This window comes from Aedes aegypti, chromosome 3, assembly GCF_002204515.2.
Source record: "Aedes aegypti strain LVP_AGWG chromosome 3, AaegL5.0 Primary Assembly, whole genome shotgun sequence".
NCBI lineage: Eukaryota > Metazoa > Arthropoda > Insecta > Diptera > Culicidae > Aedes > Aedes aegypti.
Window position 1 is genome coordinate 141,238,433 of NC_035109.1, and position 23,340 is coordinate 141,261,772.

Below are 23,340 nucleotides of genomic sequence, written 5' to 3' on the forward strand. Positions count from 1 at the left end.
ACGGAACTTAGGTTGAGAATAAACAAAAAAAGACAGGAAATAGACAGTAAATACACAGAAAATAGACATAAAAAACAAAAAATAGTCAGAAAAAATAAAGAAAATGGACAGCAAATATACTTAAAAAAACAGACAAAAAAAAAGAAAAATAAATAAATAAATAAAAAACAGAAGAAAAAAAGAAGAGAAAATAAACAAAAAAACAGACGGATTTAGCAGAAAACAAAAAAGAAAGCAGATAGAAAACAGACAGAAACAGGCAGAAACAAACAGACAGAACAGACAGAAAACAACCGGAATAAAACAAACAACAAAAAACAGACAGCAAACTGGTAAAAAAAACAGACAGTAATCAAACAAAAAACACGACCGAAAGCAGACAAGAAAACATACAGAATAGACAAAACAGATTGAATCGACAGAAAATAGACAGAACAGACAGAAGAGATCTAACAGACAGAATAGATAGAACAGACAAAACAGAAGAACAGACAGATCAGACAGAAGAGATAAATTAAACAGGCCAGACAGAACATATAGAGAACAGACATAATAGATTGAAAACAAACAAAGAAAAAAACGGAAGGCAGACAGAAAGCATTCTGAATACAGACAGAAAAGAGACTGAGAAAAGACAGAAAACAGACCAAGAACAGACAGAAAACAGACAGAAAACAGGCAGAGAACAGGCAGAAAACAGACAGAACAGACAGAACAGACAGATCGGACAGAAGAGAAAGAGTAGACAGACCAAACAGACAGGCAGTGAGAGCTTGTTCCCTAGCACCAATGAAAAACTACCAATTGGATTGACCGGGCCCTGGATCCAGCACCGGTTTCCAGCCAGCCCAAGCAGTAGCTCGAAGCAATGTGAGACATAAGGACATCAAGGAGGATTAGGGATCCAGAGTCCAGTGTACGCACCGAAATCGAGCAACAACGCTGCTCAAGAAGCGCAACAACCTGAAAACTCGAAGTTGACGGAGGTGAAGAATAAGATCAATGAACTCATCCAGTTCGTCAGTTCGTGTGCATACCGCGATCAAGAGCAAGCTGACGAGCATTTTAAAAATTCTCTGTCAACGCTGCATTGAATGAGCAGAAAGCGCTTTGGATGAGAGCAGAGCTTGCCGAAAAGGTACAAGAAAAAGGTTACGGAGCAAGCAGTGGATGACAAGCTTAGGACCCCAACGGTACGAGGCGACAAACCTACGAAGAAGCGAGACAGAGAGTCACCAGGAGAAGAGGAAGTCCCAAAAAAGCAGCGTAACGAGCAAGGAAAAGGTGTGCCGTAAAGCGACGGGAACGTTGACGGATGGCAAATCAACAAAAATAAAAGAGAAACCGAAAGAGAAGATGGAAAAGAAAAAGGACGGAACGAAGAAAGCGAAGAGACGCCCGTAGCATGAGTGGTCGAAAGGAGATGCCATACTATTTAAGGCAAACGATCAAACAACGTACGTTAAGGACGATCCGAACCTGAAGGACCTCGGAGAAAACTTGGTTAGAACGTGGCGCACCCAGAAAGGAGAGATGCTGTTTGAGCTGAAGAGCGACCTAGCGATCAAGAGCTCTGCCCATCAGGAGCTAGTTGCAAAATATTTAGAGCATTTACTCAGGAAGCAGTTCTTGAGTGCAGATATCTGGACGAAATAACAACCGTGGAAGAGGTGAATGAGGAGCTGCGTAAGCATTGCAGCCTTGGAGAGGGGGCATGGCAATCCGTCTGAGGAAGTCGTACGACGGCACACTGTCAGCGACGATTCGGCTACCAGTTGACACGGTGAACAAACTGGTGGAGAAAGGCAAGATGAGAATTGGCTGGTCGATATTCCCACCGAGACTCGTCACACGAGCAGATAGGCCACCGATGCGATGCTTCAAGTGCCTATGCGGATACAAGGCGGCGAGCTGTTAGAGTCTGGACAGAACCGAACTGCGCAGAAAATGTGGAGAAATAGGTCACTTTGGGAAAGACTGCAAGAATCGTTCAAGGTGCTTGCTCTGCTCACCAGAGGAAAGCAACACCCATTAGATAAGTAGCTTTAATTGCCGCGCGTACCAAAAGGCGATCGCAGCTCAACAGTAACGGAGGTAACGCAGATCAACCTGAATCACTGCTACTCCGCACAGCAACTGTTGTGTGGGAGCCTCGCAACGATCGACGTCCTACGTACTGGTGGAACGACACACTCAACGCCCTCCGCGCTGCTTGCCTTATAATTAGGAGGCTTTACCAGGGAGCAAGAAACGTGGAAGTCAAAAAGGAGCAAAAGGTCGTATTCTAAGCAGCCAGTGCCACAAGCCAGTGCTACAAAGAGCTGTGCTAAGCAGCTGAAGCCAACCTTTGGGGGACGCTTATCGAGTGGTCATGGCGAAAGTTAAGGTTCAATCTATGCCGGTTGAAACGTGTGCTGAAATGTTGAGGGTTAGTGTCGAGTGTCGACAAGGAAGAAGCAAACGCCGAAGATTGTCAGGTTTCCAGTGACGAGCTTGTAGTAGCAGCGTTCAATGCTCTCGTGAAAAGCCCCCGGACCGGATGGAATACCGAATGTGGTACTTAAAGCGACGATCCTAGCGTACCCGGATATGTTCCGGAAGGTGATGCCGAAATGCCTGGACGAAGACCACTTCCCAGATATATGGAAGATCCAGAAGCTGGTGCTGATACCAAAGCCAGGAAAACCACCCGGTTTTCCATCATCATACAGGCCTATATGCTTACTGCCGAGCAGGCATCGAAGCAAAACCGTAGAGCAAATCGTTACTGCGCCGTAGTTACGATTGACGTTAAGAACGCGTTCAATAGCACCAGTTGGGAGGCTATCGCCACAGCGCAGCATAGAAGGTGGGTTCCTGACTATCTGTGACGGATTCTGCCGAGCTACTTCGAGAATTGGGTGTTGGTGTATGTAACCGACGCCGGCCGAAAGGAGTAAAAAGTAACGGCGGGAGTTCTGCATGGGTCCACACTGGGTCAGACGCTGTGGAATGGGATGTACGACATGGTCCTATCGTAATAGGCGAAACTACTGACTACTAAAAGTACTGACGCCGTTCTAACGCTGGAGAAAGTGGAAGTGCTAGCCACGGAGGAAATGGGCACGGTCGAGAACTGGATTAATCACAGGGTCCCTCAGACACCTGGGCGTGATGATAGACGAGCGGCTAAACTTTAACAGCCACTATGCATGTGAGAAGGCGACAAAGGCACTTACAAGGATCATGCCGAACGCTCATGGCCCGAGTAGCAGTAGGAAGCGTCTTCTAGCTGGCGTATAATCGTCGATACTGGGATATGGAGCTCCGGCCTGGGCGGAGCATTGCAAACCAAGCGCAATCGGGACAAGCTCAACAGCACTTTCCGGCTCGTGGCCGTGACAGTTGGAAGCGCATGCATAATACCCTGGGAGAAGACATCCAGTGTTATCAGCAGAGAGGCATTAGACAAGTGAGGAAATTGGCGTGGACCGGCTCAGCGGTCAAGTGGCAGCTAGGATGGTATGCCTCTGAGAAAGGTAGGTGGATCCACAGACTCATTCCGAATGTGTCGACCTGGGAAAACAGGGAGCATGGCGAAATTAACTTCCACCTGACACAGCTCCTGTCAGGTCACGGTTGCTTCAAACAGTATTTGCATCGGTTCGGCCACGTTCTGTAACCGTTCCGTCCCGTGTGTAGTGAGAGAGAGGAAACGCCGAATCACACGTGGTCGTCGACGGCCCGAGGTTCAACATGGAACGAAGCGCGGCGGCGGCTACTTTTGGACAGGACTTAAATGCAGACAGAATTGTAAGCAATATGGTAAGCGATCCTAGAGGGCCTCAGATAGCCGTAACGGTAAACGCGCAGCTATTCAGCATGACCATGCTGAGGGTCGTGGGTTCGAATCCCGCTGGTCGAGGATCTTTGCGTAATGGAAATTTTCTCGATTCCCAGGGCATAGAGTATTTTCGTAGCTGCTACACAATATACGCATGCAAAAATGGTAAATCGGCAAAGAATGTTCTCAGTTAATAACTGTGGAAGTGCTCATAAGAACACTAAGCTGAGAAGCAGGCTTTGTCCCAGTTGGGACGTAACGCCAGATAGAAGAAGATGATAAGCAATCCTATCCTTTGGAATCTGGCGAACAATATGGTGGTGGAGATAACGTCTATCGTGCAGAGAAACTGGCGGGTAGAGCGCGAACGAAACGAGAGGCAGAGAGCAGTGCCTGACATCGGGTCGTCGGGGCGCTAATGAATCGGAAGTCTTACCCCACCCGGAATCGTTTGACCGACCTCGGCACTCGAGTCAGCTTGACGAAGAGAGAAGACGAAGAGCTCCCCTACCATAGTTGCCGGTAGTCACACCATTAGTGCGGACGTCTCCCCAACCGGTACTGGTGACAACCGTCGACCCCGGGGGAAGTCAGTAGGAGAAGGAAGCGAGAAGAGAAGAAGAGGATGAACTACGGAAGGAGACAGAGAAGCGGAGGAAGATGAAAAGGCAGTCTGCTCAACATGCAAGATCAAGCCAATGGCAGACTGAGCAGAGTGCAAAAGCACACAGCGAGCAAACATCAAGAGCACAGACAAACAGACGTAACACTTAGAACAAATTTCGATGAAAATCATAGTCGCGAGAACATATACGCCCAATGCTAAAATCGGTGTGTTTAGCCGATCGGCCAACAGGTGGCGGTAGTGTGTAAACGTCAAACACGAACAAAAACGACGCGAGCGCTGCGGGTGGTGAGTTGGCCACCTACCATTTATTCAAATCGACCGTTAAAAGGGTGGTCGATGGACATCGATGAGAGTGTGACGTCTGTTTGTCTGTGATCAAGAGCATAACTTCTATTATTGCAAATGCAGAGCCCCCCCAAAAGAAGTCGAAACTAGTGGAATCTGGGGGGATCCAGGCTACCGCCGAATGTGAGGACTAGTGTTTAGTGAATAGGCACGTAAGTGCATCCCACACAGTGCCAATAGGGTCCTAAAGCCCTGTCCCAATCTCAATACCAAACGCTTAATTTTAGGCCAGAAATACATGTTTACTCAATTTTTAAATGAATTTCGTTTGTTCATGTCCAAAAAACATGTTTTAACAATTTTTGAGATTTTGTCACACCCCTTGGTTTAAACTCAAATTTTTGGGTATATTTTATTTTCCGTGTCCCTTCCGAAATGTCAGATAGGAACAACCCCAGTGTTAAAACTAAAAGCTCTGTGGCTAGAGTGTCCATTTCCCGGCCATTTTGCTCGTCCGGGATTCGGGACAAAAATCTATGCTTGTCCCGGGAAATCCCGGGATCCCGGGATTTATCAAATTTTCAATAAAACTAGCATTTTGGTTGAAATGGAAGTACAAATTTAACAATACAATTTTTTTTTCCAATGAAATAAACAGATAATGTATTTTTTTCCAAATAATATGTTAATTATAGCAAATCACATATCAGATAAGACTTTCTTATTCTGATGAAGTAACAAAAATCAAAACATAGCTTGACTTATTACGGGTTTGCTATGGATTTTTTCAAATTTTCTATAACACTTATGAATGAAAATTAAGTCATAATTTTAAAGCAATTTGCTTCATACATTTGAAAAGTTATAAAAACTTTAGAACAAAAGAAACGATTACTGATTATTGAAGGTATTGTAGATCATGCTAAAAGTCAATTACTGAAAATTATTGACTGAAGTTTACTGCCGTGAATCGCAAGTCAGTCCCTTCTGCATTTTGGTCAAAATTGAGTTGATATCAGTTTTCATTATATCTTCTAATGATCTTTCAACTGCACTAACGGGAAATCACTTTTTGTTCAGTAAAATTAGGAAAAAAACAAAGTCGAATTGTCCCATAATGAAAAGTAAACGCATGTCAGTCCACTGCAGAATTTTGCATCGTGTAACACAAAAATGAATCATTATTTGGTCATCTTTATATTTTTCTTGAAAAGGTAATGGAGTGAAAAGCAAATTAAGAAAGTTTCATTGAGGTCGAAACATGTTCCAATCTCCTGGAATTTTTTGAATATTTGTATGGAAAACGAGATGGACCGATGCACGAGTTCACTAATTTGACGTTTGAGCGGTTCCGAATTCACTGGTTGCTATGGTGCCATAAATAACACGGCACCGCTAAAACGTCAAATAATGAACCCGTGCATAGATCCATTGAAAACTTCTCAGTCAATTTTCTCAATGCCTACTTTTTACATATGGTACTGACTTGTGATTTGCCGCAGTAGTACACCTAAACTTTCAAATTTGTTATCTCAGCATAGGCTTATAAAATCGGCTAATGTTGAAAAGAAAAGCATTAAAACTTTACAACTAGACAAATAAAAATATTTGTTTCTTACTTGGTAAATTGATCTTCTCATAAAAATAATTACTCGTTTATTCTCTTTATCGTTATGCTTTTCTACTTTATGAAATAAGGTTTATAGTGAGGAAAAATGTCATTGTTTTTCATAGAAATTTAGTGGTTTTCGTCAAATTCTACGTACGTTTCGGGAATCCCGGGATGTCAGAAATAAAATCCCGGGAAACGGGAAATCCCGAAATTTGTCAAATCCCGAGATTTTTTGTCCCGGGACGTCCCAGGATGGACACTCTACCTGTGGCATTTTTGTCGACAAAGTGAACGTCAAACATGATCAAAAGTGTCAAGGCTCATATTTGGAACAAATTTTAAAATAAAATTTTAAATATGTTATAGCCGTTATTTGAGCGGGAAAAATTGCTAAAGTAGTTACAAGAACATGCTCTTTCGTATCATTGAATAAAAACAAGAATTCATTAAACGTTTTAGGACCTCTCAGCAAATGGATGCTAAAAACCGGACGCTAATACTTGGCACAGCGTTTCTCCTTGACACACGTTGGTGGTTATTATCACTCCGTTGCTTGGGCTTAGAAAGCTTGTACTCAATTGCCTATTGGTTATCGACTGCCTTATCAGTTTTCTCCGATCGCGCATATTCCCTCCACAATCAACCAAACACTCAGCTATCATTCAGTGGACTAAATAGACTAATAAACACGAAATTCGCCTGGAACTCACAAGACTTTAAACTTAACGACGTGCTGCCTTCAGTAGAGTTATAGGTTTAACTAGCTCTACAACTTTTCCAAATACAACTTTGTGGAGAAATGCGAAACAAAAAAAAACGTCATTATTCACAGTACTGAATACAATGTGATCTGAATCGTGACATTATTTCTACATTTTTTGTTTTACATTTCTAAAAATAAAGTTATGTGTGTGAAAGTTGTAGATCTAGTTGAAACCTATTACTTTGCTGAGGGCAGCACGTCGATAAGTTTGACATCTTATGAGTTACAGACAAATTTCGAATTTTTCAAGTCTACTTTGAAGTCAATTTTCTCAATTTACAAAGATGGAGTTCTTACAGTTTCGACTGCCGCTGAAAGACTAATTTTCTCGAACCAACTTCATGAGTTATGGGCATCTACAGATTTTAATGTTTTCACTTAAATGTCCTTATAACTGCAAAATTAGAAAAACTATAAAATTGCGATGTTCTGCCAAAAAGTATATCTTTACTTGCTCTGCAACTCTTCTGAAGACCACATTCACGTAATACTGAAAACAAAAAAGTTAGACCAAATAAACTGATTTTTCGGGTACACCCTAAGTTGAAACCTTCAGAATCGATTTACTTATCTCAAATGAATGGTTAGATCCAAGGTATTTATAAGGGAGGTAATGCAATCTGTAATTTAGAGCATTCCGCCATATTGGAAAAATAAATGACAGCTGGCAAGTTTGTGTTGCTTCATCAGATCAGCAAGCCTTGAAATCTTAGCAACTTTTTCCCCTTCAATTTTTATTTTGTTTCGTGAACGTCAATCACAACCAAGTGGAAAACCTTATACTTTCAATTCGTTTTAAACATATCCTTAGAACCAGTGACGATTTGATTAAAATTAAAAACCTACATTGGACCAGTTGACCCGTAAAATCAAAAGAAATAATTCATTTCGATGATAACATGAGAACGTTGGAAAAAGATACAAGCAACTTTAATGAAAATCACATTCGTCATTTTTTCAGCTGTCCTTTTGTCGTCGACATAAAGAGAATGAGGATTTTTCCTCAACCTCTGGATTTTAAAAAAATATAATGAAGGTGTACTCACTCACACAATTCTGATAATTTTAAGTTTCTTTTCTTACATAAAGTTTTTATTCGTACACTCTCAACACAATTCATAAATACCACGGGAATATCACAACTCTCCATAATAGCAAATGCTTGGTTTGCTCAAATTCCCATCTTCAAAATGCGCGTTGTGAAGAAGCATCTGAAATTGATAAATTTATTTAGTTTTCTCTACTACATATTATTCACACAGTTGAAAACCGTAATTTTCGACACGATAAAACCAAATCCATGCGACAGAGCTACGTCGGACAAGGTGCGCTGTGTATCACACCAGATCCGCTGTTCAGCGCACTATGCCCGACGTTAGGTTCGACGTATAGATTTAGGGAAAAATCGGTTTTCGCGTGTCGATGGTTCCGGATTTCAACTGGAGACGCGATTATGTCCTCCGTAATTGAAACTGTCCTTTTCGAGCCGAACGAATCTTGAGCTGCGCTCGCCTGTGTCATCCTCACATTAGGAATATGTTTTATTTCCAATTAGTTTCTCGCGTGGAGGAATAACAGCATCCTGAAGCAGAACAATTGAATTATTACTTAGACCTGATATAAGGAATATATTTATTTTTTACCTGTATTCTGAAGCGGTTGCTGGTATCTGCAGAAAATGTTCCTTTTTAATTTTAAACACGTAATAATAAATATTACGGCACTATGGAGACGATAGCAACCGATGGAGGGGAAAATTGCATCAACAAACTCGCCAGCTCACCGACTCACCAGCTGTCAATTTCCTCCCCTCGCTGTCTACCACTCCCCGCATCCACTGACTGCTTAGATTGCTGTACCTTTACCTTAAAGGTACCTTGGTTAGATCAAAAGTGTCTTCGACAAAGTTGTTCAAAATAATATTTTCTAAAAGTTTGCAGAAGAGCGCAGCCACAAATTTCATCAAGCAAAATTTAAATTTAAACTAAATTACAGTCAAACCTCCATGAGTCGATATCTGATGGGATCATCGACTAATGGAAATATCGAGTAATGGAACAAAGATGACTTGGAAAGCAGTTTGAGGGGACCATGATAGTTACCATAAAATTTTGAATTTAGTAATGTTCCATGAGTCGATATCGAGTCATAAAACATCGACTCATGGAGGTTTAACTGTATTCATTTTTTTTATAGAAGATTCAAAATGCAATTACGAATAACATCTATGAAGACATCATTCGTCTAAAATCAACGAGAACAGAGAAAACACTTATTTCCTGCTAAATTGTCGATTCGGACCATTTTGCAGTGTAAATCGACCCTTTGAAAAGGTGACGAACTCGTACATCATTCCAAAAGGCACAATTTCGGTTTTACGAACTTATTAAAATGTATGAACCAACTCAATTTACGAACCCCTGTCCTTATTTGTTGAAAATGGTTGGACAAGATATTTAGGTCAATACTAATAAAAAAGAACACATTTGCTTACCCCAAATGCTTTTGAGTTGAAGTACAAATCGTTCCATTTAAACAGCCTCTGGAATCAATCACTTTTGATGGTCCATTCCCGGCGAGGATTTGTCCTATATTGGTTTATTTTGACAGGTGTCCCACTTCCCACGAACAAACCGTTCTTCTTCTTGCCGTTAAGTGCTGTGCAGGACTTCGGAGTGCAATCAAGCGAAGCAGAAGAACCATTTAATGAGCGTGAGCAACAACACAAGTGGCAATAAGCCCCCGCTCAAAAAACATCCGAAGACGTGCGAAGAAGACGTTTCTCGTACCTGAGAAGCTGCAGGATCAATAGCAATTATGAAAGCGAAACAACGCGGTGCGATTGAATGGTTATTGCTTTTTTTAGTGACGCCACGTGACAGGATTCGTTAAAAATATTAAGACGTGGAAGGACTTACAAATGGCTTGTGGATGCTGAATAGGATGTTTTCTAACGATGTTACATAGTAATTCAAACTTTTAAGAGGTGTCATTTTTTGTTACCTTTGTTTTAAAACTTTGATTCTAGAAATGACAAGATGCTGGAAGTCGGTGGATTTAAATTTATCAAGCAACGGAGTAATCTCAAATCCGCATCCTATATCTCGTTTACCGCATTCATTCGCAAATCATTCGGTTTTGCTGCATTGCCTACCTGCATAGGCCCTTCAGGGATGAATCTTCCTATTATACTCTTGAGTGCCTTTTTATTATTCTCCGTTCCATTGTCCGATTCTGCACACCTGCCGTTTTTCCCCTGATTTGCCTTTAGCCGGCGAACAAACAAGGCGCAAAAAAAATAAGAACCCGCTTCCCAAAAGACGCGCAGATCGATTTCCTAAAACCTTTTCATTATTCCTCCAGCAACAAGGCGTAATCCGCCGAATTACTGTGCTTACTTCGGTGAACTGTTCTCCCAGTCAGCGAATGTCGGAAGAATGGAAGAACGCCAACTGACTTGAATCTTGATGCCACAGGAGACTTAGCGATGATCCCTTTCAGCGGCTGACGGGAGAATTTGTTCGCAAAGATTGCTTCCTTCTGCGATTTGTCGCACACTGCGGCAGTACGCTGTTTTCGACGGCAAAAACATCTGTTTTTCTAAATACGTATCCTTGGTGTCTTCGAGACGAAGTATTTGGGAATAATTTGTGCTACTTTTTAAACTTTTCGCTGGCGTAAGGATTTTTTAAGCAAACGTGAAATAAAAAAAAAACAATTCATACCGATTTGTCTCAAATTCCGAACAGACGCATATTCCGAAGAGTGGCAATTTTAAAGGCAAGAATTGATATTTTCACAACTTTTCAATGAGGAGAACTTGAATCATGGAAGAATTCATCATCCTGTGGGTAGGTTTTCGCCATCGTGAATACCGATCTGACCCAGTGTGAGCCTTCGTCTTCGTCGTCGCAGTCATCAATCCCTTCGTTACTGTTGAAAAACGAAGCAATCGTGAACCCTATCTCAACAACCCTGCTACGTCCCTGACAACCGTATCCTGGAGTAGGTTGGACCTAGCAACTAAGGGTTGTTACACTTCTTTCTTATTCCTGTTTCAACCACCAATCGCATCAGACGTGTGTTTCAATAAACGTTATTGTTCCTGTTACATTCGTATCTTGTTCTTCGCCTCCAAAGTTCTGCAACATCAACAGGTTATGGGCGACCACCGTAAAGAAGCTGCGGTTCACGGAATTCAGCAATTCGTTGGTAAAGGTTACGATGTATGGCAATTCCGTGTTCAAACCTATTTGGAGTCGGTGAACGTATGGGACGCTATCGTAAAGGATGTACCCGTAACGGCTGCGGAAGCGGCAAAGTTCCACGAGACGGACAGGAAGGCCAAAGCGATTTTGGTGGGCTTCGTAGCAGACGAGTACCTAGGCTGCATTCGGGACAAGGGCACAGCAAAAGCAATGTGGAAAAGTCTCGAGGATACATTCGCGAAGAAATCAGCAGGTAGGCAGACCCTAATCAGGAAGCAAATTGCAAGATTGCACCTGAAAGATGGCGCCTCGGTTCGGACTCATCTGCTGGAGTTTGAAGATCTGATTCGTCAGTTACGCATGGCGGGATCGAAGTTGGAAGAAAGCGATATTTGCTCGTCTCTGGCGTTAACGCTTCCGGAATCATACGACGCTCTGGTGACGGCTTTAGAGAATTTGCCGGAGAACGAACTTACCTACGAAGTGATGAAGACCCGTTTGATCGATGAAGAATCGAAACGAAACGATCGAAGCTATACTGTGGAAGACAAACCGGCAGCGTTCATTGGCGATAACCAGAAGAAAGGCAACCGGTTCAATGGAAAATGTCATTCCTGCGGAAAAAGAGGGCATATGAAGAAAGATTGCAAGAAAGCAAAAGGAAATGCAAATGTGGCAAGTATTTTTAAACCAGTGGTGTTCATGGCGGACCGTGCAGTTACTAAGCGAGACAGCGTCGGGAAGATCGTGTTCAAGTTGGACTCTGGATCGAGTGACCATCTCGTGAACAAGAAAACGTATTTCAAATCCGTCAAATCAGTACAATCGCCAATTATCATCAACGTTGCTAAGGATGGCCAATTTCTTGAAGCCAAGCAGGTAGGAGAGATCTCAGGATCAAGTAATCTTGGAGTTCCGTTGCATGTGAAGGACGTTTTGTACGTGCCAAGTCTACGGGACAATTTGATGTCAGTAAAGAAATTGGCAAAAGCAGGAGTCGAAGTGGCGTTCAACAGCAAGGTGGCAACGTTGAAGCTAAACGGGAAAACCATTGCGACGGCCTATCTGCGAGGCAACTTGTATGAACTTGAAATTGAAGTCCCGGAGAAAGAAGCGAATTTGTGCAGTTCAGAGACAGCAAATCTGTGGCATAGACGACTAGGTCATCTGTCTGAGAATAGTATGAAGATGATGGTGCGGGAAGATTTAGCCAAAGGACTGAACTTTAAGCCTCAGAAGCTCCAATTTTGTGAAGCTTGCGTTCAAGGTAAGATGTGTCGAGAACCATTTGATGGAAAGCGCGAAAGAGCAACGAGACCACTCGGAAGAATCCATTCTGATGTCTGTGGACCTATAGAGCCCGCGTCATGGGATGGTCACCGTTATTTTGTCAGCTTTATCGACGACTATTCACACTTCGCGATGGTGTTCCTACTGAAGAAAAAGTCTCAAGTTTTTGAAAAATTTCAAGAGTACGAAGCGATGGTAACAGCTATGTTTGGAGCATCGATATCGAAGTTGACAGTAGATCAAGGTCGAGAATATTGCTCCGGAAATCAGATGAAATTCTACAAGGCTAAAGGTATTCAAATAGAAGCGACCGTTGCATATTCCCCTCAACAAAACGGGGTAGCGGAGCGGTTCAACCGAACCCTAGTGGAGAAAGTTCGAAGCATGCTTATTGACTCGAGGATGCCTAAATCGATGTGGGGAGAAGCAGTTCTAACAGGTACGTTTTTGATGAATAGGAGTCCCACTTCTGCTCTCCCGAGGAATCTTACCCCGACGGAATGCTGGACCAAACAGAAGCCGAACTTGGAGAAACTGAAAGTTTTTGGTTCTCAAGCATTTGCATGGATCCCCAACCAATATCGCAAGAAGTTAGATGCGAAGAGTCGAGAACTGGTGATGATCGGATACGCTTCAAATGGATATCGCTTATGGGACAGGAATTCCCGGAAAATCGTAATTGCTCGAGATGTGAAGTTTAATGAAGCTTGTTATCCGTATGCGTCCAATAGTAGCAAATCTGAAGATATTCCTTTGATGATCTTGACATCGTCCGATCAAGAGGGGGAAAGCAAGAATTACCTCGTATCTGGAGAAGAAAACGAAGCGCGAAATTCCGTTGAAATGATTGAAGCTGAAGATAGCGAATACGATGATGAACTACCCACCGCGCTCCCTTCGCAACAAGAACGGGACAGCAATTCAGATGAATCGTCCACGAGGCGTAGCGAACGGGAGCGCAAGTTTCCGGGTAAGTTGCTGGAATATTTAACTGGTTTTGAAGCAACTGCTGTTGGCTCTCCACAATTCACAGATATACCTCAGTGTTTCAATGATATCGCAAAGAGTGATGACCGTGACCATTGGATGGAGGCTGTACTCGACGAGCTCAAATCGATGGAGGCCAATCGTGTGTGGCAACTGATGAAACGACCACCAGGTGTTAAGCCCTTGAAATCCAAATGGGTATTCCGATTGAAGGAAAACGAATGTGGACAAGCAATTCGACACAAAGCAAGGTTAGTGGTGAAAGGATTTCTGCAACGTCCTGGCATCGATTATGAAGAAACGTTTGCTCCTGTGGCTCGCTTGGCAACAGTACGTGTGGTGCTCGCTGTGGCCGTACGATATGGTTTCTATCTACATCAAATGGATGTGAAGACGGCCTTTCTCCATGGCAACCTGAAGGAAGAGCTGTACATGGAGGTACCGGATGGAGTGCAGGCAGCGCCAGGAACAGTATGCAAGCTACTGAAGTCTATTTACGGGCTGAAACAGTCTCCACGATGTTGGAATGAAAAACTCAATACGGTGTTGCTGAAGCTAGGTTTTTCAAGATCGAAAAGAGATTATTGCTTGTACACTTCAACAAAAGAGAACGACGAAATCTTTCTGGTGCTGTATGTAGACGATTTACTTATCATTGGCAGAAACATTCGAACCATTGAACACCTGAAGCAACAACTGTCCCGTGAGTTCAAAATGTCGGATTGCGGCGAGGCAAAGTTCTTCCTTGGCATTAAATTGGATTACGATCGTCAGAGAGGTATCCTAAAGTTGTCCCAAGGAAGCAATGCGCAAAAAATCCTGAAGAAATTCGGCATGATAGATTGCAACGCAGTGAAAACGCCTATGGAAAAAGGATTACAGTTGAGTCGAGCCGGAAGCAGAACGAATGAACCCTACAGAGAACTTCTAGGCAGTTTAATGTACCAGATGCTATGTGCTAGACCTGATATTTGTTTTACTGTAAGTTACCTTGGACGTTACCAACAGAATCCGGTGGATCATCATTGGCAGGCCTTGAAGCGCGTTGTGAGATACCTGAAAGGCACTAGCGAGCTTGGTTTGCTCTACAAGCGGAATGAATCTTCAGCTCCGTTGATTGGCTTTGTGGACTCAGATTGGGCATCAGATCAAGAAGATCGAAAATCCGTATCTGGCTTTGTCTTCAAGGTGTTCGGATCAACCGTATCGTGGGCAAGTAGAAAACAAGTAACCGTATCTACTTCATCTAGTGAAGCAGAATACGTTGCTCTCAGCTCTGCAGTAAGTGAAGCGATTTGGTTGGGCGGTCTCCTGGAAGATTTGAAATGCAAATCAAAGGCAGAAGCAATTCCAATATTTGAAGATAATCGTGGCTGTATTGGACTGGCAAGAAACATGGAATCAAAAAGAATCAAGCACATCGATATCAAACATCATTTTCTGAGGGACCATGTTGCTGCTGGAACCGTGACGATTGAGCCTATTGGAACTGCAGATCAAGAAGCCGACATCTTCACGAAATCATTGGATACTGTACGATTCCAAGATCTACGTTCAAGACTGGGAGTCACCGATTGAGAGGGGGTGTTGAAAAACGAAGCAATCGTGAACCCTATCTCAACAACCCTGCTACGTCCCTGACAACCGTATCCTGGAGTAGGTTGGACCTAGCAACTAAGGGTTGTTACACTTCTTTCTTATTCCTGTTTCAACCACCAATCGCATCAGACGTGTGTTTCAATAAACGTTATTGTTCCTGTTACATTCGTATCTTGTTCTTCGCCTCCAAAGTTCTGCAACATCAACAGTTACTTACCACCACTGTGCAGTTTTCGGGGCTTCAGGAAGGCTATTGATCCCGTGCACACGTGCAACACCCGATGCAAGCTCTTATCGCTCTCCGTCGGATTCGAATTAAATTTGAAACCACCACAACGACCAACCGATCGACTGCTGGCGCTAATTGATTACGTGTGCATTACTATTGAAGCGGGTTGCATTAGCGCATGTGGCTTGGCCTTATCATGGGTTTCCATCGAACGCATAAAGACCATATTTTCCGCTTGGTTGTCGGTTCGGTTTGGAAGATCGCTATCATATGTGCTCTGTAATACGGGGTAATTTTATCAGTTTATGCACTTACTAATATTACGGTCACGGGAGTGCAACCTAATGAGAATGATACAGAAGCGTTGGCACAGTTAGTCGGTTGTCCACGAGGTTTAAGTGATGTGGGATGTAGGCGGTAAATAATTCAATGGAATATGCTTTGGTCACGTGACGGCACAACAAAGTTGGGAGGTTGGAAGTCAGGTTTCTGAGCGTTCCGTGGAAATCTGAGCAAGAGTGTGAAATAGCCAGCCATAAGTACACTATAACACCCTCATTTTTGATTGAAGTTGAATTTGTTATAAAAGTTTAAGTAGCTTTAGAAGATGCATCTTTCCATATGCAGATCAATGGTATCAGTAATTGGTAGAGTCTGCACACCGATATACATACATAAAGTACAGAGTTTGGTCATGTCCCATCGAACGAAGATCTTTTTTGTGTTAGGACCTAACACCAGACAGGCGAAGAACTTGATGAAAAGAGTCTTAAGCTTTAAGAACTGTTGGAAGTACATTTTCCAAAATAATCTTACTAACTGCCATTCACTTTAATGGGGAGGATCCACCATTCATTATGGGGAGCCTCCCTGTGGTGCCAGGAGTGCCCTCGTAATCATGGAAGTAAACAACGAAATTTTCACCCAAAGAGAGATGGAATTTACGCACCACGCAGTAAAGCATCCAAAAAATCTAGGGCAATACACAAGGAGACCATCGAGCTAACTTGGTTTTAATGGCTTTGGCCGTTAAATTTTACGAGTGCTTGTCGAATCTGCTGCTGCTGCGGCTCTCTCACCCTTCTTCGGGAAAAGGTGGCATGGATTATTTTTCTCTTAAGGAAGTTAAGGGTGATAAACGTTACGTTGAGTTCCCTCAGATGGGTTCACGTTGGGAAAAGGACGTCCCCGTCCTACAGAGAGGAGAAACGATGGTTAGGGGAGAACGAGGTAATATGAGCCCCCTTGAGAAAAAAACTCAATACAGCAGATATTATGCAGTTCTATGTCTCGTTTGAGTTATGGTTGTTGTGGCTAATTTGAATTTCATAAATGGTTTTTGAGTAGCCATTGGGTGTGGCGCTCGTCTATTACTACCAAGATAGCCAAAATCCTTTTAGATTTTCTTTTTTATTTTTGATGCGGAAATTAGGAAATGTTTTTTCTTTCTTCTCGAGAGGCGTTAAAATTGATAGAAATATTCTATGAAATGATCGAATTTGATTAAAATTCCTTTTATCTTGGAGATATTGCGGTGGCGCATATTACACCTCGTTTCCATAGTCCTGGAAGCTAAACCGAGCCGTGTCAAATGGCGTTCCGCGAAGGAAAGTGAGGTGTCAAATGATGGCGCGACCAAAAACAACATCTCTTCCCCTCTGAGGCCGATGCCCTGCCCAATGGGGTGAGTTAAAATAAGAGATGCGGTCTTTAGTTATGATATTTTCGCTGATTTATGAGACAGCTACGTGGAAAGTTTTTCGCAAATTAGCCAGCGGAAGAAGCTGATAATGAAGCAAACCCGAGAGATTAAATGAGTGGCTCTGGTTTCGCGATTATGAGGTTAGCTGTTAAGGTTTTATGGGTGGGATGGATAAGTTCGATGATTGACTGATTAATATTTCTGTTTACTTTCTTTTCAGACTGATGGGTGTGTTTTACGTGCTTTTGGTAAGTATATTGAATCATTATTGACTTACTAAGCTGTGAGAACGATTTCACGTAAATATATTGACATTACAGTTCACTTAACTCACACTTAATTTGATAATTAAACATTGTTCTATTATTCGAACAAAAAATAATGAACTTGAACAAACTTCAATAAAGATATAAAGCCCTTGTCGTCACATTAGAAGGCTGCAACGATGTTTCAACATTGAGTAATCTTTGAAATTCATAAGTACTATAGGGTGTCCCAGAAAGTGGTTGGGTGACAAAACGTCGAATGCCAAAATGACGGAAGGACAAAACGTCGAAGGGACAAAAGGCCGAAAGCTAAAATGTCGACGGAACAAAACGTCGAAAGAGAAAATGTCGTATTACAAAATGTCGAAAATAAAATATGTCGAATCCAAAACATTGTAAGGACAAAACGTTAAAGGAACAATACGTCAAAGAAAAAAAATCGAGGATGTCTGGCATAACTTGCGCTGTAGCGATTTTGACCTATTTGATTAATAAATAATGCGAAGAAAATTGATAATAGTGTAACGTCAAATTCGAACTCTCAACAATGTTTTGAACAGTTGAGGCGTTGAAAAATATTTAGATTTTAATATTATCACCTTGATATTATAATTTATAGCTGGTCTTAGAAGTGATAATAAAAATAAAATGAATAATAACTAAAATTTATCTGAATTTGTAAAAAAATAACTATTTGATATTATTATATAAGGTCGTAAAATAATTTTTTGAGTATGCCACCAAAGTGCTAGTTAGTCAAACATTGAAATTTTTTTCCCGAAAAATAAGTTAATTATTTGATTGAATTGTACCTTTTCAATAATAGAATGAGTACATTTTTGAAGAATAAAAAATCACTATTAAGAATCTATTCGTAAATTTGATGAAATTGATGTCACTAGTTTGTTGAAAGAACGAATGTATCTTATAAAAATGAATAATATACACTATCTACCAACAGGAAGAAAATTCAATTCACCTTCAAACAAGTTCTATACTCATTTTTGAGAAGTTATTCAAGTGTAACCTAACCACAAAAAAAATAACCTATTGAGATACAAAGATTTTGTTTTAGGTGAATACTAATATGTAACGAAAAATACGCTCCAATTATACGAAACAGCTGCAATTATCACATTTTGAGGCATCTTGCTTGGTGCAAATTAAAATTTTGTTCGCCCACTAATCTTAGAAAAAAAAATGTAAAGCACAACGCAAGTTGAAATGGCTGGGATAAGATGGTAACGTGTCAGTTAACAACCTCCTGTTCACATCTACTAATATCGTATTCAAAACTTTTCCTTCCAACTCGCCCCAGTGTGCGTTATATAACTTTTTTCTCTTCATTTACTGTTATAAGCGTGCAGAGGTGCGGCGAATTTGTTTTTCAAAGTTCTTCACTGCTTCTTGTCTGGATAGAAATTGACATTTTAAGCCGGATTCGCTGCTGACAAGCAATTTTTCGGCCTGTCTTGATGCATCGGAAAATTTCTGCAAGTCTCTGTAGAAAATTTCTTCTGGGAGTCTCTGTAGAAAATTTCTGCAAGGAATCGGTGAGAAATTCCTTTATCGATTCTGAAAAGGAATCGCTAAAGAAATTTCTCGCCGATTCCTTGCAGAAATTTTCTACAGCGACTCCCATTTGAAGTGACAGTTCTTTTCAACTGCGTACTGCGATCAGAAAAAAGTGCATTCTTGATCGATTCCTTGCAGAAATTTCCCATGTATCAAGATAGGCCGTGAAATTACTTGTCAGCAGCGAATCAGGATTTAGTGTAAAATTTTTCCATGCACACTTTGATGAAAATTGTAATTTTTTGCTGATCCCTATGCCGTTCGCATCGCAACGATTTCTTTCCTTAGCAACGCTAATTCCAAAATCCTTCGCCTGAAAAATGACTGACTGCTTTCGACGTTTTGGGATTCAACGTTTTGGCATTCGACGTTTTGGCTTTCGACGTTTTGTCTTTCGACATTTTTTCCCTAAACCTCAGAAAGTATGGGCACGACTCGAGATTTTGATGCAAAATCACTCAATGAACTCAAATCGTAAAAAGTGATTCAGTCGCAAAACCCGTCAAAAACTCGTGCAAACCGAATGTTGTTGTTTACGTTAGAACGAATTACTATAATTTTACCAGACTAACAAGAAATTATTGCCGTGTGTGAGTAAACTGTGGAAATTCGAGACAATGAGTCAAAAAGGTGAGCCAACTCATCCATGATTTTTTGACTGCTGAGTTGCGTGATTAACAACTCACGCATTAAAAATCTCAAGCGTGAGTTATGAGAAATAGAGTTTTTCACAACACTGCAAATTTCATACACTTAAGTTTATATTTTCCATCAAAATAAGTGATAGTCTGGTCATTTATCGTGTAGCCAATAAAATTTTTTTTTTCAGATTTGTATTGTACATACTTTATGACCTAGCACAAATTTGTTGAAAATAAAACTACGCAAACAACCAGGCTATTCACTCCACACCGCAGGCTACTGACTGATATCGCTACCAGCCAGCTCCTCTCTTTTATTTCATGTCTGGGTACTTATATTTATATTTACAATCTACAATTCTAACCCAAGACATCTCCACTGCTGGGTGTGTGATGTACCTGCTCTCCAACACTCCTCCTCATCACACAACCTTCAAACCGCCATCTGCCACCCAAGCTCTCTTGTCCACTAAGCTCCTCCTGGCACCGAGCTCCAGCTACCGAACTCCTCCTAGTCGAGCTTCTCCTGGCCAGCTGCACCATCGTCCTCTTGGTCAACCGCGCCGTCCTACAAGCTCCTCCTGACTTCCGAGTTCCTCCAGCACTTCCAAGCTCGTCGTCCGATCAGCCAGCATCCGCACCTTCAGCCTCGTTCTCAGCATCTTGGCCTCCAACTCTTAGGCACCTCGTCCAAGCCACCTCCCGTCCAGACTCCACCTTCCGTCCAGGGTCTACCTCCTCACAGAGATTCTGCCTCCTCGTCTAGGCCATGTCTCCTCGTCCAAGTGCTTCCTCGTGGTCCCTCATTGAAGCCGCCTCAGCGTCCTCCAGGCGTTCCTGGGCCCATAACCTCTTGGACAGAGTATTCAGCAGAATTGAAAGGCCAAGTTTAGTTCATTAACGAGAAAAAATTATTTATTCACGAATCGATGTATTCACTACAACGTCTCAACATCTTATGAAAAACGTGCACCGAAGGCGCGAAATGCTTCCGCTCAGCGCACTGTTGCCAATATTAAAGAACAGAAAAATAAAGAGCATAAACATCATAGAGTGGCGCACAGTAGTTGCACTCACAACAAAATTTCGTACAACAAAGGTAGTGTTTGATCCTTTGCTCGCGTCACTTGCTCCTGCGGGGGCGGGTGATGTGAGCAGGATCAATCGTGTTGCGCGTCGCTCGCGTGGCATGATAAAACAGTGTTGCGGATCGCGAAGCAGGTAGGAGTGTTTGATCCTTTGCTCGCGTCAAATTATTCATCATATTTCACTTTGTGGAGATGCAGAGAAAAACACGGTCTCCAAATAGCAAAGGTTACACACTAACATTCCTTCCTCCAATCCCAGCTGACTGCAAGGACGTGGCCGGCGCCGTTATTGACCCTGTATAAATAGAGGCACTGAATTATGCACACTGAAGAAGATTATGGCCAATCCCAGCCGAACTTCTAGTTGATTCTTTGTGCATTTTCACTGACTATAGTCAATCACGGAATAGCAACCATTGATATGTGTAGTCAGTCTAAGCTAAGCTAGCACAAATTTCGTACAACAAAGTCACTCAGATATAACGCGATTTGTGCAAAACTAGTAGAGGAGCTTTTGGAAATTTAAAGCCGTCAACAAACAGGTAACGAAAATAAATGCTGAAATCTCAAAATCTGCTCTTGATAGGTGCAAGAATAAAATATGTGAAAACCAGATTTTTTCTGCACTAGCCTCGAAATGGCAGTATGGTAAAGTCGTGCCCATACATCTTTAGAATTTTGTTTTGGTTGATTTGTGAAGCCTTCTGCCTGGTATTACAACAGTTAGTTCATATTGGTTAACATACAACATTGTCAGCCTGAAAATTTGTTTGAAGTTCAAAACGAAGCCAAACTTAGAATTTTCAAGTGCACAAGCCTGGGGAATCTGACAACAGTTCGCGTTGGAAATGAATCAAATTACTTGCTTGCTGATAGTGACCAATGGGATACATTTTCAACGCGAAGTGCTGTTTGGTTCTCAAGTCTTGTGGTCTTGAAAATTTGAGGTGTGGCTTCGTTCTATGATCCCCTTGAATTGGACTGAAACCGAACAGGAACTGAACTGATAGTATTCCAGGATGCCAATGAATAAAAAATAGTATATTGAACACAACAATTTATAGATCTTAATATCATTGGTCTAATAGACGTGTACCGCTTATCAAACAATTAGTTATTCCACTGGTAAAATCTTGCGATCTTATGGACTGTCTTTCCCAAAGTTCGTGAATGACGAGGAACTTCTGTTATTTTCATCAAGATTCGCAGTTAAGGCGAAGTAGGCCGTCATTGAAATTTGTACGCGTCGTTGATGATTGTTGCTAATTCATCTCACGATTTATTACACATTGAAGAATTTCGAAAGAGATACATGCTAACAAATGTTTGAAGAATTCGAATCAAAGAAAATCAGTAGGTTTTGCACTGACACAGCTGAAAAAGTATCAGCATATTTTATGCATGTTAGCGCGTACAGTGATACTTTTTCAAGTCAATAAAACTGTCGAGACTGAGTTTTATCACTTTTGAATGCAAGCTGAAAAGTCATCATTGTTGCCAAAACGAATGACGGGCTACTTAGCCTTAAATTCTTCAAACATTTGTTAGCATGTATCTCTTTCGAAATTCATCAATGTGTAATAAATTATGCCCGTTGATTTAAAGTACCGTCGGACGGGGCTACTTTTGATTCCGGGGGCTACTTTGGACACTCACCTTTTGTATTTATTAGCAGCGTAAAAACTAATCTGAGCAATTTTGTGTCTTCAGCACTTTTATTAACCAATATATGCTCTACCACTTGGCATGATTTTTTTTTGGAACAACATCAACAATAACAGGATAAACAAGAAAACATTTCAAAAATGTCTGAATAAATATTCACAAGGTATAAAACATTGGCTATGCAAACATTGTTTGAATTTTACCCATGTCGTGGAAACTTATTGGGAGTATCACAAAACTATCAAATCGTCATGTTTCATGAAAATCTTGTGATTTGTTTTGCTTAAATTTGTGGTTTAATAAAATAATTGATCAAAGGTCTTATTTTTACGACTCTTATTTTATTATGATGTTTTGGTTTGGATATTTTACAACATAAAAAAATTAAATAAATGTTTGTAAAAATAGATAGACATAAAACACGTAACAATGACAAGTTCACAACATAATCCCTTAAAAATAAATTCCTTCATATTTTACATGAATTTGCAGTACAAAACAATTGCATCCTTCAAATGCTTAAAATAAACTCCTTTTAAGCCAGCTCTATACTGCTAAGAAGCTAAAAGCATATTGCAAAAACAAACTTACTTCTTTACGATCTGGCAAAGCTTTACTTCATAGATTGCGTTTTTAATGAAAATTACTTACTGGTATTAAATTAGTTAATGGTATTAATGTGATCCTTCGACATATCGTTCATAAACAGTCAGAAGAGAAATAAAAAACCGTTTTTGTACATAACTCATTTATCATCGCAGTACCTAGTACAGTGAACTCTCCCTTACTCGATATTCCGTATCTCGATATCGAGTTAGAGAACCATAGTAAAATTTGGTTTTCATGGCTAACTCGATGGTCCCTTGGAACGCAGTTGCACTGCTTTTGTGTTCTGTAACTCGATACCTCCCTTACTCGATGGTCCCTTCAATATCGAGTAAGGGAGAGATGACTGTAGTTACATCGTTCGTTTATGTCA

At 41.3% G+C, this 23,340-nt stretch overlaps 1 long non-coding RNA gene across 1 annotated transcript in view; it reads left to right on the top strand.

Moving 5' to 3' along the window:
• The window catches only part of LOC110678491, a 175,783-nt gene extending 158,405 nt beyond the window's left edge, over window positions 1-17,378 (top strand). The window contains exon 4 of the long non-coding RNA XR_002501659.1: window positions 17,347-17,378. This is a non-coding gene — a long non-coding RNA (uncharacterized LOC110678491). The remainder of the gene's footprint in view (window positions 1-17,346) is intronic.
• The last annotated feature ends 5,962 nt before the right edge of the window (window positions 17,379-23,340 follow it).